Below are 8665 nucleotides of genomic sequence, written 5' to 3'. Positions count from 1 at the left end.
TCCTTCCTTCCTTCCTTCCTTCCTTCCTTCCTTCCTTCCTTCCTTCCTTCCTTCCTTCCTTCCTTCCTTCCTTCCTTCCTTCCTTTCTTTCTTTCTTTCTTTCTTTTCAAACTCAGTTCTTGTTGTTTTTGTTTTGTTTTGCTTTAAGTTTGCTTGTTTGTCTTTCAGTTGAAAAAAAAATTACAAAACCAGAAAGAAATAAGCCAAAAGCTATCAGAAGTGAAGAAAAAAAGTGTTATGTCAGTGGTGCTTGCACTCCATCCATTGTTAAATCATAGAAAACAGGAAAAGAAGTTTTGTTTTTCTAGCTTTATCTAAGTTCTTTTGTACAATCTGAGACTAATTATAAGTATATTAAGACACCAGCCATTCTACAATCCATTTCTGGAAGTTGATTTTCAGATGCCACAAAGTTAGCCGTGATTTGTTCTGCCTTTTGGCAGACTTGGATACTATCTTGGGAGAAGGAAGTAAAGAGAACACAAATAGAGGAGATGAAAAAGAAATGTGTCCTAGAAAGAGTATTTGAGATAGTCATCATTTGACAGAAATGTCAGGAAAATGCTGATGGCATCTGCTTCAACATTTGCATTTGAGCAGGTTATCTGTCAGGATACTTTCCTACAGCGTTGTGATCCCTACATGGAATTATTTTGGTTTTGTATTAGTGAAGGATTCAAGAATGTGTTGGTCATTTCTCATTACATCTAATAATAAAAGTAAGCTTCCAGTGATCAGTTTGGAAACTGCATGAAAATTCTGGTTTTGTATTGCTTTATGAGCTCTCCACTGACACTCTTTAAGTGTCAGTTTCTATCAGACCACTCAAAAGCATCTTTATTGTTTCAATATGTGGCTCCTTTCCAGTATAAAATTATACAGTATGTTTGAAAACTAAAACTATATTCGGACACTTTCCCTCTCCTCTGGACATTAAGAACTGCAATCTATACTACTAGTTATCGTGTTGTTGCTGTTCAGAAAAGCAGAGATAACGTAGCTGGATGGCATTTAGGCAGGAGAAAACTGCCCTGATAGAATCACTCTGCTAGCCTGCACTCAGGGTGCTAACTGTTACATGTCTCAGTGCGTTGAATGAGGATAGAAACAGTTTCACAGCCAGCTGAGAGGTAACAAATAGATTCTTTCTATTTTCCCCTTTCAACAGCTCCATCGGGAAATCACTTTACGTACCATGATTTGAAAGCTGGGAATTTATTCTTTTGAATGCAGCGGCAACACTCATTTTCTTTACAGAATGCATACCAACATCATAAGCTTTTTTACACTGCTATGAGGTGATCTTTGTATAATACTTCTGTATGTGGAGCTCCAGGCCACCCAATTGCTGAAGTTTTTGCAGTGTAACAGCTGTCAGTTTTTTCTTCTAAGACCCAAATAGTAGAGAAACTTTTGAGACCCTTCCTTTTGTAGGGGGACTCAGTGAAAAAAAAAAAAAAAAAAAAAAAAAAAAAAAAAAAAAAAAAAAAAAAAGTCACCTAGATTGTATTGACTAATCCAAAAGGAAGATGAGAAGACTTTTGTTTGTTTGTTTTTTGGCTTTTGTTTTTCTTTTGTCGTTGCAATTCATGTTCCACGCTTGCAGAGTTCTTTGTACAGATGTTACAGCTGTAAGATTTTGGAGAGGCAGAAAACAATGAGCAAAACAATAACTTTTCCCACTGACAGCTTGAGCACAAACCTGAGCCATTTCAGAAACCTCTGATGATGAAAGTGGGGATAACAAAGGAGACTGTGAATAATGAGCCAAGACAGTTACATGTAGAGGTTGATTCCCAAATTGCCTGACCTAATGCCTTCTGCTTTCTGAATCTGTCTCTATGGAGCATGTGGGCAAGCATCCCTTGAAGCTGCATATGCCCATAAACTCCTTCTGTCTTCCAGAACAGAGTTAACCTAAGGTTTACTACAGTTTCCAGGTTACAGAAATTGATGTGAGGGCTTGCCCACAGCTGTGCATTTCTGAGCAGACAGGGAATATGATGTCTCAGAGGATTTATGCCTTGTTCTTTCCTGTTTATTGGAACAAAAACATTAATTAACTGAGCTGTTTAATAAAGCATTTGCAAATATATGATATAAAATATGTATCTTAATACCTGCATGAGAAATTAAGCTATTTTAATTAATTTTTAAGGATTAAAAAACAAATTCAACATACATTTAAAATCAGAGCAGGCTGGGGATAAGGCAAATAAAACATTCTGTGTGAGAGCTGATCTCAAACAACCATAACATGCGTTTCTCGTTCACTAATTCACAGCTCAGGAAGATCTATTTGGGTCGTTGCCCAGCTCCTTCTGCCCTGAATTTGGATTGGCCATCTTGTGGCTGTATTAACAGACCCTGCTCTATTCCAGGGAACACTTCTGGGAATGTATTTTTGTCTTGTGATTGCAATAACAGTAAATACAACTGTTCTTTCAGATTATGAAACACAGCATGTGTACAGCTCACCCCACTTAGTGCTTGTTACTTTGTAAATGCATTTTCTTCCCTGTGTTTTTAGGCAGCAAGGTAAATAGGTTTGCCAAATGTGATAAGAGTTTCTCAGCCTGACTGTAGAAAATGCATGTCCGTGTACATCCGTTACTAGTGTGCAGCATAACTTGTCAGTTATGCATTAAACTTCCTTACCTAACAAAATATTCAATGACCAATTTAAGGTAATAAGGTATAGCTGGGGTTGATGATATCTGTGGGTCACTGTGTTGCTAGAAGGTGCAATATAGAGGACACTGCTTCAGTAACAGAGTTCTCATAACCTCAGAAATGAAGTACCAGGGCTTCCATTCCCTGGGACTGTATCTGCCACAGATACTTGTAATCTGTTCTTGAGCATGTCAGGAAATAGGGATCCACAAATTCTACAAAGTGTGTAAATATTCCCTCTTAGTGATAACATATAATTAGAAAGTTATTATTCAAGATGGATTTTTCCTTTGCTATAAAGAGAGTAATGAATTCTTGTTCTGTTCTTGAAGGCATGGAGAATAGAGGATACTTATGGTGACCAGTTGGTCACCATACTCTTTATACTTTTTTTTCTCCATTCTGTGACATCTTACTTTCTCTGCATCTTCACTTCTCCATTCTAAAAATAAATAGTCAGTTTTTTCAACTCTTCTGCATAGGCCATATTTTCACTTGTCCACCAGTCTAATCCATCCTAGTCCTTTTTCAGACTGAGATTGGTATTCAAATATGTACGTATTATGTTCCAAACTAGCTTACATCAATTTTCAAGTACATCAGTGTATCTCACCTAGACTCCACCTTTAATTTGGAAAGAGTGTTACATAAATGCATTCCCTATGCTTTTAAGCTGTTAATTAAAATACTAAATAAGCCCACATCCAGATATGGCACAGTCAAGATGCAACTTTGAAACTCTTTTGAGTATGAGCTTTCAACAATCACCTAATAATAGAATTTTGTCCAATGTTTCTCAGTATTCATGAGAGAGTAACATGCAAAACTATCAACAGTAGAATTTACCATCTGATAAAGCTCACAAGCACTTACATTACATGATAACCAGCTAGATAAATGAAATGCAGTATATCTGGTCAGATAGAATGTATGCACATCCTTTATAGAAACATATTAAAAGGAACTTATTTTAAGAAAACATTGCTTCAGAATCTAAAGTAGGGGAGGAGACTGTCTGCCTTGATAGCCAGATTCATAAAGATGCAGGCATACGATGGCTGTCCCTGCTCCAGTTTGGCTAAAGACATCGGTGACAGGAAGCTGTTTAATTCTCTGTGCAAAAATAGGCAGCAGTGAGTTCAGCTCTCTATTGCAGAATGCCCGCTTGACAAAAAAAACCAGTCTTGCACTGCCCAGCAGATCTGCTGGCAGCCCTGCAGAAGTAGCTGAGTGACGGAGTGTGAGCTCTTCTCCAAGCACTACTTCTGGGCAGCTTGCTGGCAGCTCACAGCAGTGTGGGGCCGCCTGCATAGCTGATGATTCTGCTCTACCTGCCCATGAGTGGGTAGAGTGAATTGATTTCCAGCGCTATTAGTCAGGCCTTTCAGAATTAATTCATCTACTTCTTCCCATTTCCAAGAAAAAGTTCTTGCTGGGGAATAGCAGCTTTCCCTCATTCTTTCTTCTTCTTCTGTCATGAGTCTTAAGGACGGGTTGAAATAACATCAGTTGTCCCAATAATAAGAAACGCTTGTTTTCTTACCACTGTGAAGTAAAACAATAAGTTGCTTTAAGATAATATTTGCCTCTAACCATACTAACAGAATGCACTGAATTTCCACTGAAGGCTAATCTACTGCTTTAAACTCAGCCCCATGGGTTATTTTTAGATCCTCTGCTCGTTGGTGATAATGATCCTCCTCAGGCTTAAGTCACAGGCAGATTAATCCCCCGAATTCTAGACCTTTTATTAATCATTTGTGTATTTTTGCTTTGTAGGAGGAGAGATACATCCCACCTGTGTGCTTTGATGCTATTAAAAAAGAAACCTCAAGTAGAGTACTGTATTTTTCCAAAGCAGTGTTATCTCAGAGATCAGGGACCTGTAGTTTTTTGGCTTCTGCAAACATAATCCCAAGATACTGTACAAGCAATGGGTTTTATATTGAGAATACTTGTGCCCAGAACCACTATTACTGACCTTCACATGCCCACAGATGCAATATTTGAGGTAGTTTTCCCCAAACATACTGTCAAGCACCTGTGTTATCTGAGGTATTCAACACTAAATAATATTTTCCTTAATTTCCTTTTTTGTATGGTGTAGTAGAAAGAATTGTTCACTGTTCAGAAAGGAACAGACACAGAACACTCCCTTTTCTATAATGTGCCATTCCCAATGAAGTAGGGAAGTAGGCAGATTGGAAGCAGAGGATCCTAGGATCTTCAAAAGGGAGGAATGATGAAGGAAGCTCTTCAAAAAGGAAGAACAGTGCTTCTGCCATCCTCACACAGCTTTCCTTTCTGCTGCCCTCTCTTCTGGAGTGGCACAGGTCTGACACAGGCATTTTAGAGCAGGAGTAAAATGGCAAAGTGTTTCCCGCATTCCAGTGCCACACCAGCATGCATTCCTATGCTGTGGATTAAATCTTCACTGCTTATACTGGAAACCAGGAATCTTCTGAAGGCATCAGTTTCTGTGTATTGCACTGAGTCCTCATATTTATTGCAGAATCAGCTGAAAGTGATCAGGAAAGTCATTTTCTGGTGTTATTCCCCTAAGGCATGTGTAAATTTCCAAGGGGGAAAGAATGTTCTTTGTGCTGAACTGCATCACACTGAATTCTAGCAGGAGGTTACATTGCTATTACTTTTTTTTAAGTTTAACAAGATTTTATTTTCAAGTTATGTAGTAGCATACTGGAAAATATATACTTTCCTAAGTTGTAAAAGATTTTATAGTTTCTTTCACCAGGTTTTCTGCAGTTTGCAGATGTAAATGTGGAAAAAGAAAAAGCATTCAACTAAAATTTTGAAGAAGATGGAAGTGTGGTCAAAATGATTCACAAACTATTAGATTCCTTTCCAGCAGTTCCACTATGGCTTGTCTGGACACCGAACCAGATTAAAATCTCTTAGTGAGAAAGCAAGTGGCAGATTACTTTCACAGAATCACAGAATCACAGAATCACAAGGTTGGAAACGACCTGCAAGATCATCTAGTCCAACCACCCTCCCATTCCTATCAGTGCCACAAGCTACTAAACCATCTCTCGTAGCTCCTCATCCAGGCGCCTCTTGAACACTGCCAGGGATGGCGACTCCACCACCTCCCTGGGCAGCCATTCCGGTGCCTTTCCCGCACTTTTCTGGTTGTCAAACTCGGATGAGAGCTATGGGTGAGAAGTAATATAATAAAGGCAGTAAAAATTAGTCTTGTACTGCTCTGCAGAATAGGGAGGACCAAATCTTTTTTGGAGGATAAAGTTCTAGCCTTAGGACAGAAAAGAAAAATAGATTTAATTTATTGACCGGAGATTAATCATACAGGAAGCAAACAAATGTGCTGAAAAACAGATCAGAAAATGGAGACTTAAAGATCCTGCAAGGTATTCAGGGCTCATGGTGAATAGGGTAAGCTTAGAAAGGTAAATTATCAGATAGCATTGAAAAGTACTAATACTACAAGAACGGAGAACAGCAGGAAATACAGATAATGCACATGAAATTCCTTTGTTGGTTAATTTGTGTTGCGAGGCACTATCTCCCCAGCAGAATAAGCCTCTGTGAGTACAGCAAGATGTTTTGAAAACATCAGCAATGCACACCTATTGGTGTTTGTGATTTTTTCCAGTTGTGAACAACTCAAATTCTGTAATCAGACAACTAGTTGGTGGCAAAATTCTTATTTGCACCCTAATAGCTGCTAAAATTCTTCTCCAAACAGGAAAGTAAGTTTAACATTAATTTCTAATAGACCATGCCTGACATGTAAGAACAGATAAATTCTCATAAGGTTCTTCTAGAGAAATGTCTTACTGAAGGATACCAAAGGAGAAAATGGTTTGGGAAAACTCTTTAAAATTCCATTCACAAATAGAATTTTGTACAACTGGGTAAGACAAAGAGAAAAATACTGGCTTAACTGATAGGAAGAGTACCTGTAGAAATTTCCTTATGGCTGAGCGTAAAACCTTCACAAACTCTCAGAACAAGCAGAGGCTGGAAAGCTATGCTCTGCCAATGAAATGTGAAAGGTACCATCAGCATAGCTTCAGTTCAGTTCCTCAAAACACGTATGCTGCAATCCATTCTTCCATCAGAAAGACTTACGTTGCCTTTCCAGCACGACCCAGAGAAGAGCTGGGGTTGTTTCATAAGGTGCCTTATGGGATCCATGCTCTACCTGTTTTGAGGTCAGAAGTGTCTTTGGCAACTGCCTGTATGATACCTAAAACTGAGTGAATAAGTTTTTGTATGGAAAGCAGAAGGCCCAATTTCAGAGAGTAATTTAAGCCCTTAGGCCATAACGTAAGTGGAGAGATGAGTAGGACTTGCAAAAAAATAAAAATAAAAATAAAAATAAAAAATCCTAATTTTGTTAATATCAAAAACATTTTCCACAGGGGCTATTTTAACAATTCAAATTTAATAGAAGTATAAACAGTTGAAAATGGACTTTTCTTATAAGAACAGTTGAATGTTGTTATTAGTTCCCAAAATAGTGCTCACCTGCTCAGGTGTGTGCACAAATGTCTATGTATTTACCTAAAATATAGCTCCCATTTTATACATTCTTATAAAAAAAAAAAAAGCTCATATGCTTTTGGTTTTAATTCTGCTTCTTGCAGAATGCAGGATGGTGTAACACTAAAGAACAGAGAACAGGAAGAGTATTTAGAATAACAAGATAACTAATACTGGTTATATTTGACCAGAGAGTCCCTTGTAAATACTTTGTATAGATCACAGAGCATAGCAGCATAGAGATACAGCTATCAGTTGACAAGCCACTTAGGCATGGAAATTAACATTACAGAAGAAGTATATTTGCAACTAAATTTCAATGGACTGAGCTAGTAGCAATGCAATGAACACTAAATATATATTATTTAGTCCCAGTTTTGCAAAACATCTGCAAAATAAGTAAATAAATAAACCCCAGATATTCTGTTATAATCCTTCAAGAGAGCCTATAAAAAAACACTTACCATAGAGCTTCAATAAAGAGAATAAACTGTATAATTTCTGTGTGTTTACTTCTTCAGAACAATGACTTAAAGCAGGAAATCTTTAGATAAAAACATCTAATGATGCTAAGTCTCCCATCTAACCTCCTTCCCAAAAATATTACAGTTAATGATGACAATTTCTTTCCTTTTGTATCATAATAAAATTCAGTCTTTGTATATGGTTCACTAAGAAACAAGATGCTATTTTTTCCATCTTGTTCCTAATTTCAGATTTTTACTGGTAATTGACTTCTGAGAAACTCAGAGTGGTGGAAAAACATTTTTCTTCTTTTTTTGCTCTAGTTGTAATTCATTTTGAACCTGTGAAACCTGACAGACGCTTTAGGAAAGACCAGAGAATTCACAAGTTCAGGGGCACAGCAAATGAGAATACCTGCATGTATTCTTCTTTGTCACAGACTGCAGAGCAAGTAAGCCAAACCTAAGAGGTCTGGTCAGAAAAGACAAGCCAGGTGAAAGATTGGCCAAGGATAGCCATGGATGGCCATGGGCTGAACTAAGACTAATAACGTTCTATAGTAGGTAAAACTGTAACTGTAGTGGAGCTAAGATATGCCACTCTTGAAATGATGATAAAAAGCTTTTCTGGAGTTATAACCACTCCAAAGCAGCACGTTCATGCCAGCAATCTCTACTGGAAGAAAGCATGCACCTCCTCATAGCACCTGGGATACAGTTGTCCTGGTTGTCATGAGCATGAGGACAGCTAATGTTGAGTCCCTGCGAACATCCACACGTACACAGACTGCTGTGCTCTGTGGGCTGGGGATGGTTGCAGTCCTTAAAGGCAGGAGCTACCAGAAGAATTTACAGGCAAATGAAACAGAAGGGAATGAAAATATTGCCAGCTAAACCACATGCTCTCTGCAGCCCATCGCTGCTAAGTCTAGACTATAGTATATTAGTGCTCAGGCAAGAGAGCTCATCTCCAGATATAATAGCATCTAAGGGCTACGTGA

This window comes from Lagopus leucura, unplaced genomic scaffold (genome assembly GCF_019238085.1).
Source record: "Lagopus leucura isolate 7727_CA_CO unplaced genomic scaffold, USGS_WTPT01 Super-Scaffold_100004, whole genome shotgun sequence".
Classification (NCBI taxonomy): domain Eukaryota; kingdom Metazoa; phylum Chordata; class Aves; order Galliformes; family Phasianidae; genus Lagopus; species Lagopus leucura.
Note: the sequence above shows the minus strand (reverse complement) of the source record.